We start from the raw sequence: 11,215 nt of genomic DNA, 5'->3' as shown, positions 1-11,215 counted from the left end.
TGTTTCATAAGAATGGTAGGAGAAGGTAGTGAGAAAATGTTGGATCCGATTAAGAGTGCAATTCTACATGGGACCGAATCAGGAAGTTTAATCGTTTTATAAAATGCCTTCCGAGGTATGCCCTTCTAAACATAATACTATTAAAATATAAAGTAGTTATAAATAAGTTAATAATATCAAATTAATACTTGAAGCCAAATGATATGCTACGATCTTCCTAGCTCAATTAAAGAGCAGTCTGAATTGCTCAGTTTATAGGATCTGCTTTAAAGCTTGGCAGTCTCAGTGGGAACAGAGCTGGGAAGCCATTCCTGAAAAACTCCACTCCCTGCGGCCCACCAGCCCGATCGCCTGTTCTGATGTGCACATGACCACCTACCAGAAGGTGGGCCTCTAGCAGTCAGTGCTGTCTTCCTTGGTAATTGGTTGCCAGAAGTAAAGCCCCTTAGGCCAACTCTAAGCCCCTCTTAGGCCAACTCTATTTGTATGCTGCCCTCTGTAGTGGAAGTGGCGATCCCCCTTTCCATATAAAAGCTCTTCACGGTATATAAGCACCCCTCTCTCCCCCCCCCCACGGTTTACACACTTACTAAAAAATAACTTGAATTTCCTTCATTAGAATTTATTCACAGTTGCAACCATGATCATGTAGGATTGTGACTGCATTTGGCAAAACTGGACATCTGTTGGTTAGTTTAGGCTAGAGTCAGTGACTCCACGGGTCCCTCAGCAACATGCATCCTTCATGCACCTTCTGCACTTGGGTGTAGAAGATGGAGGTAGCCATCTGCTGCTAAGGGGGAGCAGGCCTTTTTCCACCTGTTTTTTCTCTGACAGAAGCAGAAAGCACCTGTCCTCCCTTGGCTGCCCAGATAAAAAAGCAGCAGCAGTTCACTTGCTCACAGGGCTTGGGTGCTCTTTTGCTTTTTTAAAGAAGAAAAAGATGGAAAAGCTGTTCACTCACAAATGTAGGAGTCCACCAATGTCACTGTTCCCTAGTGGGAGGTGCTGCTGCAATGGCAACTGCTTGGCCACATCGATACCTGATGTGCTGAGGCTCGCCTGCTTTTCCAAGCACCAAAAAAGGTCATTTTACTTCTTTTGCATGTCCTGTAATTAAGGCTGTATTCATTCATTTGTATTTAACTTTGACTTCAAAGGCAAAGGAACACATTCTTCAAACATCTCTCAATGAGCATACCAGCCAGTCTAGAATAACATTGCATGTGTCTAATCTATGATGCCTTATATAAAAATAATTTGCAAGGATATTGCCCTATGAGACTTTTATGGCACAATTATTCTGCGTCATTCACTGAATTGTTTGAGGTCTAGATGTCAACATGTTCAATTTGTGTTCCCCCTCCCCGACTTTCCCCCCATAGTTGTGTAATGCTGTCGGATGGGTTGTGTTATGACTACCTTATGACTAGGTATGACTAGGCCCGCAAGATTTTATTGTTCTCCCCCTTAACGAGATGGTTGTGTTGTAGGAAAAAATCCAAAAACGATAGGGTTTTATTAGGACCAGTCAAAATGACAGAGATACCAAACCTTCCACTCTGTCTTGCATTATCGTAATTGGTCCTAATAAAAATGTAACCTAGCCATGAGTTTCTTATTTTAAATTAGTCATTATAACCTTACAAACTTCCAGGGATTTGCAAGTTTTGGAACGTAGAATAAATAATCTGCAGGTTGATTTTTATAACATGTAAAGGTGTTTCACTATTGCTGCTCTGCAGCCACCATCTGTCTACATCTGTTTTTCATACAGATGTAGCTAGAGGTAAATCAGTGTGACTGGAGTGACATATATGTGGCACACACTCTGCTCCTCTGATTCAGAAGGCTGTGGAGGGGTGCTAAGTGGTGGAAAGAAGGATGGACCTGCAGGAGAAGCGGGAGGAGGCCAACTGCAACATCCTGTGTTCAGGCAACAGCAGCATGACTCAGGGAAGTGACTCTCCTCACCCTGCTGCATTTTCAAGGTGCCAGTATGCAAATCATTTGTGTACCCAGAAACCTCCTCTCCTCCTAGTAGTGAACAGTCCCAGCTAATTTTTAGCACTTTGAGCCTTGTGATCACTTGCCTAAGGCTATGTCCTCTGTAAACATCTGAATCAGATGATCACTGCAGCTGAGCAGTTGGTATGAAGGCTGAAGAGGCAGCCTTTGTGTGGAATGAAAGAGTCATCGCTGGTCACATCCTTGTACCACAGAATATTCTCTGAGGGTTGGGAGGATTATCTCTCGGCATGCCCTATTCCAAAATTGTATGAGGTTTAAAAAGGAGTGGAGGCACACCGTGTTATCCTCAGTGCTTCAGAAGAAGTGTGGGATAAAAGTGTAATAGATACCAAGAGATTTTTTAATTAAAATCAACAAGTAATTTAAGTAATATAAAGCCTTGAATGGATTCCAGGGATCATGTAGTCCAACTCCCTGCCCAGGACGGGACTCTAATACTGTACTACAGTGTCCCCGACGGATGGTCATCTAACTTCTGTTTAAACACCTCCCGAAACCATCTGTTTCTGAAAAGTTCTTACCACTGGAAAATATTTCCTGATGTCCAACCAAAATCTGCTTCCTTGTTAACTAAATGCACTGTTTATTGTCCTGTTCTGGAACAACTCTGAGCAATTCTGCCCTGTCACCTACATGATAGCTCTTCAGGTATCTGAAAACAGTTACTATGTCTCTCTGCACCCTTCTCCTCTCCAGCGTAAATATGCACAGTGCCTCCAGCCATTCCTTTAAGAATGCCATTAAAGCCATCCCTTTGGCAGGCTTTTCCTTCTAAGCCCCTTATCATGATTTCTCGTCTGTACATGCTCCAGTATGTAAATGTCCTTCCTAAAATGTGGTGCCTAATACTGGACACAATTTTCTGAGTGGGGTCTGACCAACACAGAATAGAGAGGAACAATAGAGAGCCAGTTTGGTCTAGTGGTTAAGGCAATGGGCTAGAAACCAGGAGACTGAGAGTTCTAGTCCCACCTTAAGCCTGAAAGCCGGCTGGGTGACCTTGGGCCAGTCCCTCTGTCTCAGCCCAACTCACCTCACAGGGTAGTTGTTGTGGGGAAAATAGGAGGAGAAGGGAGTATTATGTTTGCCACCTTGAGTTATTTATAAAAATAATAAAGGTGGGATAGAAAATAAATTTTTAAAAAAAGGCCTTTCTTGATCTTGACACTATACTTCTCTTGATGCATTTTGGGATTGCATTTACTTTTTTTGCAGTTGCATCACACTTTTGGCTCGTGTTCAGCTTGAGATCCACCAAGACATGTAGATCCTTTTTGCATGTCCAGTATAGTTCTCCCCAATTCTATAATGATTTCCTATGTTGCTCTTATCCAATAAAGGACTTTGTTTATGTGTTTCTGTTGGAATTTGCTTTGTTGGTTTCTGCCCATTGTTCCAGCTTCTCAAAAACTTTGTGAATCTTGATAATGTCCTTTAAGGTGTCTGCAAAAATTGATAATATTTTCCAACCCCTCATTTATACATACATTGAACAGCACAGGCCTTAGAACTGTGGTATGCCATTTGACACTTATCTCCAGCTTTTCATGAAATGTTGTATACTCAGGTCTGTATGCATCTAATGGTAGCATAGTCCAGCTCATCTCTATGTGGGTCTCATGGGAGACTTCATCAAAAGTTTTGCTGAAGACATGATACCCTGTTCCAGTCAATTGAGCTGGTCTGTCATACCCTGAATGCCAGCCTCAGGAAGGCAGCACACTTCTCCTGATAGACTGCTGGAGCTTCAGCTAGAGCTTCATCCATCTGTAGACTTCTCTTCTTTAGTTCCCCAGGCTTGTGGCAGCTGTTCTTCATCCAGGGGTCCAGAATCATCATTAACAGCGAGGTGAAAGAGCTATTCTTGTTGAGCTTAGGTTTTTATGTCACAGTTCTCCATCTCTTCACTCCCTTTGCTTGCTTTTCTTCTGTCCTCTAGGACAGCGGTTCCCAACCTTTTTGGCACCAGGGACCAGTTTCATGGAAGACAATTTTTCCATGGACCGGGAGGGGGTGAGGATGGTTTTGGGATGATTCAAGTGCGTCCTCTTTTTCCCAACCTTTTATTCTTTTTCCTTCATGCCGTTTGGAGATAGCAGCCAATGGGCTTGCTTTCTCTGACAGGAGGTGGAGCTCAGGTGGTAAGGCGAGCGATGGGGAGTGGCTGTAAATATTCAGGCTGTAAATTCGCTTGCTCGCCCACCACTCACTTCCTGCTTTGCAGCCCGGTTCCTAACAGGTCACAGACCAGTACTGGTCCGCGGCCCAGAGGTTGGGGACCCCTACTCTAGGAGGCTTCTTAGTGCTGTACTCCCTCCACAAACATTTCCTGAGTCCAATTCAAGCTGGTGGTAGTGGTGAACAATTTTGCTTCTAGCCATTCCAGGAGGATTTAGCATGTCTTTCCTCTGCTTCCACATTTCTCTGAAAAACCCTGCCAAACTCCTACTTGCTTGCCCTGTTCCCTTGTGGAGTGACCAGGGAGAACAAAACAGGTCTCCTCATTGCTGGCTCAAGATATATGGTGCCCCATTGCCACATTGACTGATGGTACCACCTCCACTGTTGCAAAGATTTGATTTTTAGAATGATTCAAAAGGAAGGGTGGCATTGGCACCCCCTAAGCTTTGGAGCCCTAGGCCAGGACCTACTTCAGGTCTTCCAGGTGCAAAATGTCTGACTTTTAGCAAGGGATGAATTGTATTTGCTTCCACTCTTACTCCTTAAAATATACTGAAAGACTGGACTTCCATTGGGGACATGACGGACTGAACAGCTGTGCCTGCAGGCTCCACGGGCAGAACTGACAACGCAGCAGTTTTTTCAGGCTCAGGCAGGTTTTTCCTGAAGCCCAGGAGTGTTTTTCTGGGAAAGTAAAACACTCAGAATCATTCCATCTGTCCTCCAAAACGGTGGCTTGCAGCCAGGAGATCCAAACAGCATTTGCGCTCGACTAGTAAAAGTTGTTGGGAGGCTACGATGTCACCATTTCCAAGCCGTGCTGTAGCCTTAAAGGGACACTAAGACCGGGCACCCCATTTCTAAATCACCATAGTATATGTACCCTAAGAGAGAGAGACTCGTGTGGTGCAGAGCGGTAGGTGGCAGTATTGCAACCGAAACTCTCCCCACAACCTGAGTTCGATCCCAGCAGAAGCTGGATTCTCAGGTAGCCGGCTCAGGTTGACTCAGCCTTCCATCCTTCTGAGGTTGGTAAAATGAGTGCCCAGCTTGCTGGGGAAGGCAATGGCAAACCACCCCACTATAGTCTGCGAAAAAAACATCGCAAAAACAGCGTCCCTCCAAAGGGTCAGACATGACTTGTTGCTTGCATAGGGGACCTTTCACCTTTCACCCTAAAAGAAGCTTTCTGTCATGAGTAAGGATGGCGAGCAGGGGGCTCCCATCCAGACTGTTAAGTGCATGCGTAGCACTGAGGAATTGGTCAGCCATTCAAAGAGACACAGATCGGGACCGCCTTAACCTTTGGAGTTTATATGTCTGGGTTTTTCCCACGCTTCTTCAGTTTGTTAGGATTCCTGTTATGTACTAGCAATAAAACATTAGAGACCAGTTCCTTGTCTCAGCGTGTTTCCTGGCTGTTAGGACATCAATCCTAACAAACTCCTACTCCCATCAAAAGAGGGAGGAACAAGAAATTAAGGAGAGACGTTGGAAATGTCTTCAGAAAACCAAGAAATGCGGCTTGCCATCCAACAATTGGCAGCAGCCCTGCAACAATACCAACAACAAGTAGATCTCCAGATCAACACATTACAAGCTGCCATGCTACAGCAGTTACAACAACCAGTTCCGATTAACCCACAACCGGCACCAGCAGCAGCAGCAGCAGAAACTCCGCCAGTAGTCTTGAGATCCCAGGGCAGTCTACGAGAGAAGTTTGGAGGAGAAGCAGGACAGTTGAGAACATTTCTCACACAGTGCACTATGTTTTTCGACAGCAGACCGGCAGAGTTTCCCACAGACAGAACCAGAGTCACCTTCATCCTAAACCTGCTAAAGGGACCAGCAGCCAAATGGGCTATTCCCATGGTGGAGAACAACGACCCAATTCTCAACGACTACCAGAACTTTTTGGCAGGGTTCCGAGCACACTTTGATGACCCAATCAGAGAGGCCACGGCCAGCCGGGAGATTCGGAAGCTCAAGCAAGGTAACAAGAGGGTGGGAATCTACATTGCTGATTTCAAGTTGTTAGCAGGAGATCTGGACTGGAATGAGAGTGCATTAAAAGACCAATTCAAACAGGGGCTGGATGAGGAAATTAAGAATGAATTAGTGTGCCAGGGAACACCAGCTACCCTAGAAGCCTTATATCAGTTATCGGTGGTCATAGATGCCAGGCTAGAAGAGCTCAGGCAGGTGCAGCCAGGGAGAAACAGGACACTCAGAGCGTTTCCAGGATTTCCAGCTCTCTCCGTAGCATCCACTCACTCAGCACAAGAGGAACCAATGCAGATTGGGGCAAGCAGGAGACTGATTTCCGAGACTGAGAGGCAGAGAAGGAGAGAGAGAGCCCTTTGTTTCTACTGCGGAGCCCAGGGGCACATGGTGAGAGCTTGCCCAGCGAGAGGCCAAGCAACTTCAGTAAGACCCCCAAGGCAAGCAGCTGAAACAGGAACCATCTCCGCCTCTGCTTCCAACCAGGGAAACTCCATCGTCTCCCTCCACAGAGCTCAGCAGGGAGACCATCAATCAATTAAGGAGGGCTCATTCCGAGGATGCCAGGCAAGCCTTTTACTACTTACCCGTAATCATGCACGTCAGCCCAGAGCACCAGGTCAAGCTAGAGGCCATCGTGGATTCCGGAGCTTCAACCAATTTTATTGATGTGCAGACCATACAAGACTTCAACATCCCGACCAGAGAATTGCCATGCCCCATAGAAGTGGAGACCATTGACGGCCAGCCCCTCAAGGCAGGACCAATTAGAAGACTCACAGAACCGGTGCAACTGACAGTGGGAGACCACACTGAGTGGATCCAGCTTTATGTTACTGCATCGCTTAATGTGCCAGTAATCCTAGGCACTCCTTGGCTGAGGATCCACAACCCGTTGCTGAACTGGACTACAGGAGCAATCTCCTTCCCAGCTAAGGAATGCCAGCACCACAAGATTCAAGCCGCTCCACACTCTCCAGCAACCAATGCAGTCACGGAAGCAGGGGGGGTCCAGTTGCCAGCCAAGTATGCAGATTTTGCAGACGTTTTCAGCGAACAAGAGGCCACAGGACTACCCCCCCCCCCATAGGGACTGTGATTGCACCATTGAGTTGATACCAGGAGCCAGGGTTCCAGCAAGGAAACAATATCCCATGTCTCCCAAGGAACTAGCCACCTTAAAGGATTACTTAGACTCCAATCTCCAAAAGGGATTTATCCGACCATCTACTTCCCCAGCGTCTGCTCCTACCTTCTTCGTACCAAAGAAGCCTGACCCGTTGGCACCTGCAACCCAGGAGACACCCATGAGAGTGGTCCACGACTTCAGTTTTTTAAATAAACAAACAAAAAGAGAATCCTATCCTCTGCCCTTAATCTCGGATCTGCTAGATCGCTTACAGAAGGCATGCATTTTTACCAGGTTGGATCTCAGGAGTGCGTACAATCTGATCCGGGTGAAAGAGGGGCACGAATATCTGACTGCCTTCGACACCAGGTTTGGTAAATTTGAGTACCTTGTTATGCCCTTTGGCTTGTCTAATGCAGGAGCCATATTTTCCAGATTTATGAATCAAGTTTTCTCTGATTTACTAGATAAGTATCTGGTCATTTATCTAGATGACATATTAATTTTCTCTGAGGATGCTACAACTCATGTAACCCATGTACGTAATGTCTTGCAAAGACTGAGAGAGAACAGGCTGTTCGCCAAGCTAGAGAAGTGTGCCTTTGATTTAACTGAATTACATTTCCTGGGCTATAAAGTCTCAACAGAAGGCATATCCATGGATCCTTCTAAGGTCCAGGCAATTCTCTCTTGGCCACCTCCCCGAAATGTTAAAGATGTACAAAGGCTGTTAGGATTTTGTAATTTCTATAGGTGTTTCATAAAGAACTATAGTGATATCGCTAGATCCCTCACACAGCTTTTGAAGAAAGGAGCAAAATTCATTTGGGGGGAGAGACAGCAAGCAGTCTTCCAAGAATTTAAGCAGCTCTTTGCATCCCAGCCGCTGTTAAGACACCCTGATCCCACGAAGCAATTCATAATGCACTCAGATGCTTCAGACATTGCCATTGGGGCAGTGTTATTGCAATATACAAATAAAACCGAGAATACATTGCTTCCTTGTGCCTTTTTTTCACACCTGCTCTCACCAGCAGAGAGAAACTATGATGTTTTTAACAAGGAGTTGCTGGCAATTAAAGCAGCATTCCAAGAGTGGAGGCACTGGCTGGAAGAGGCAGCCCTTCCTGTGAAAGTTTGCACCGATCACAAGAATTTACAGCTTCTACAAAACACCAGATCCCTCACCCCACGCCAAATTAGATGGAGCCAGTTTTTCTCCCATTTCAATTTTGTTATTTCTTATCTGCCCGGGGCGCAAAACTGCTTGGCAGACGCCCTCTCTCGATCCTTTCAGGCTACCCCCGCCACTCAGCAGGAGGTACAGGCTACCATATTACAACCTCACAACTTTGATCAGTCTATGAGGGGGAACCAGACAGAGATTTTAGCAGCAGGCAGACAAGCAGAGGACCTATTTACAAGAGTCAGAGCTCAGCAGCAACAGGACACGTATGCCAGGGCCAGGATGGATGAACTTCAGAGGGCCCCGCAAGACACTGCCTCACCATTCAATGTGGAGGCAGGAATCCTCTGGCATAGTGGGCGATTATATATTCCCCCTTCATTGAGGGAAGAAGTACTGAGACTTTGCCATGACCACCAAACGGCAGGCTACGGAGGCGTTTTCAAAACTCTCCATAGAGCTCTGAGAGACTACTGGTGGCCTAAGATGGTTGCAGACATAAAGGGTTACGTTGCTTCTTGTCACACCTGCAGACGAGCCAAGCCTCTCCCAGGGAAGCCCACAGGACTCTTGCAACCCCTACCCACCCCCAGTCAGCCTTGGGATACTATCTCCATGGATTTCATCACTGATTTACCCCCGGTCCAGGGGCTGACTTCCATACTGGTGGTGGTGGACCTTTTCACAAAGATGGCGCATTTTATTCCTTGCAAGGGCCTCCCATCTGCACCAGCCACAGCGCAGTTGTTCATGGACCACATTTTTAGGTATAGAGGCATGGTGAATCACTTGGTGAGTGACAGAGGCCCACAGTTCACTTCCAGGTTCTGGAGGGCCCCTTTCCAGTCATTAGGGGTTCAGATCCACCTGTCATCAGCGCAGCATCCTGCCAGTAATGGGCAAGTCAAGAAAATTAACCAGTGGTTACAGCAGTATCTCAGGTGTTACACCACTTATCGGCAAGACAATTGGCCAGCCCTGCTGCCCATGGCAGAATTTACATATAATAATTCTGTACAGTCCTCTACCAAGATGTCCCCTTTCCAGGCACTCTACGGGGTTAACCCTCGGGTGTTGCTCACCTCCTCCCAGCAGGGAACTGTTCCAGCCGCGGCTGATTTTCTTAAAGAGCAACAAGCCGCACAGGAGTTGTTAAAGGAGCAGCTGAACAGGGCAAAGAGTGCTTACAAGAGGGCGGCAGATGCTCACAGACAGGAAGGGCCAGCGATTGCAGTAGGAGACAAAGTGTGGCTCTCTACCAAGTTTTTGAACTCTACCAGGCCCTCCAAGAAGTTGGACTCTAAGTTTGTGGGCCCTTTCACTGTGGCGCAGCAGATAAATCCAGTGGCTTATCGTTTACAGCTCCCAGCATCCATGAAAGTCCACCCAGTGTTTCACAGAGCCTTGCTAGCCAAAGACCCTCCCCCAAGTGCCTTGCGATCGCAACTGCCCCCTCCCACCTCCGGTAATTGTGGAGGGGGAGGAGGAATATGAAGTTGAGGAAATTCTGGACTCTAGGAGGAGGGGAAGGGGCATCCAATATTTCATACACTGGAAAGGGTACCCTGAGGAAGAGTGCATGTGGGAGAATGCCAGAGATGTGCACGCACCAGCACTAGTTCATCGTTTTCATCAGCTTTTTCCTCACAAACCCAAGCCTCGCACTCTACCCGAGATTCCTCTTTCGGCTGAGCAGGCCAAAGAAGCCCAAGCAGAAGAGTTCGTGAGTGTGCACCTCCCCCCCACCCCGCCTGAGGCCTTCACTCCAGTTACAGAGGAGGTGGGGGAGCCGCAGCCCTCCACCTCGGGCTTGCATTTCCCAGGGGGGAGGGGGGATGACTTTTCTAATTATCTAGATGTTTTCCAGCAGCAGCCACCTGGCCCAGAAGCGTTATCAGACCTGGAAAGCAGCACTGATTCGTCCTTGGAGGAGTTTTCCTTTGAAGGCTTTCCATCGTTGCCCAGTTCCCATGGGACCTTAGAAGCAGACGGCAAATCTTATCAAGACTCTGGAGGGGAGGGGGCTGAAATGGAACGTGAATCTGGAGGGGAGGGTGATGTCATGAGTAAGGATGGCGAGCAGGGGGCTCCCATCCAGACTGTTAAGCACATGCATAGCACTGAGGAATTGGTCAGCCATTCAAAGAGACACAGATCGGGACCGCCTTAACCTTTGGGGTTTATATGTCTGGGTTTTCCCACGCTTCTTCAGTTTGTTAGGATTCCTGTTATGTACAAGCAATAAAACATTAGAGACCAGTTCCTTGTCTCAGTGTGTTTCCTGGCTGTTAGGACACTTTCTACAACAAGGAAAAGCGGGTTCTCTTGGTGCTTATCATTTTTGGGGTTAATTTTTTTTTTTTAAGTTTTGGCTTGTTTTCCATCCAAATATTAAGGAGGATTGAGTATAAATAATTGTCTCGCTGTTATTATTTTTGTACTAAAGTTGAAGAAATTGGTGTTTTCCTACACGTTGAAATTGGCTGCTTTGAACTTTCAGTTTCCTGCTGCTACTTTCCCTGGGGAATTGTCTGCTTATCACTTTCAGTTGTGTAAACACATTCTGTAACTCCTTCATGTCTTTGACTTTCGCTTGTTAAGCTCCTAGGGGGTGCTATAATCTACTGCTTGAGACATGGAGGATGGAAGTCAGACATTCTCTGACTTCCATCAAGATATTAAGCAGA

The sequence above is a fragment of the Candoia aspera genome, chromosome 2 (genome assembly GCF_035149785.1).
Source record: "Candoia aspera isolate rCanAsp1 chromosome 2, rCanAsp1.hap2, whole genome shotgun sequence".
In the NCBI taxonomy this organism is placed as follows: domain Eukaryota; kingdom Metazoa; phylum Chordata; class Lepidosauria; order Squamata; family Boidae; genus Candoia; species Candoia aspera.
This window is presented reverse-complemented; position numbering follows the sequence as displayed.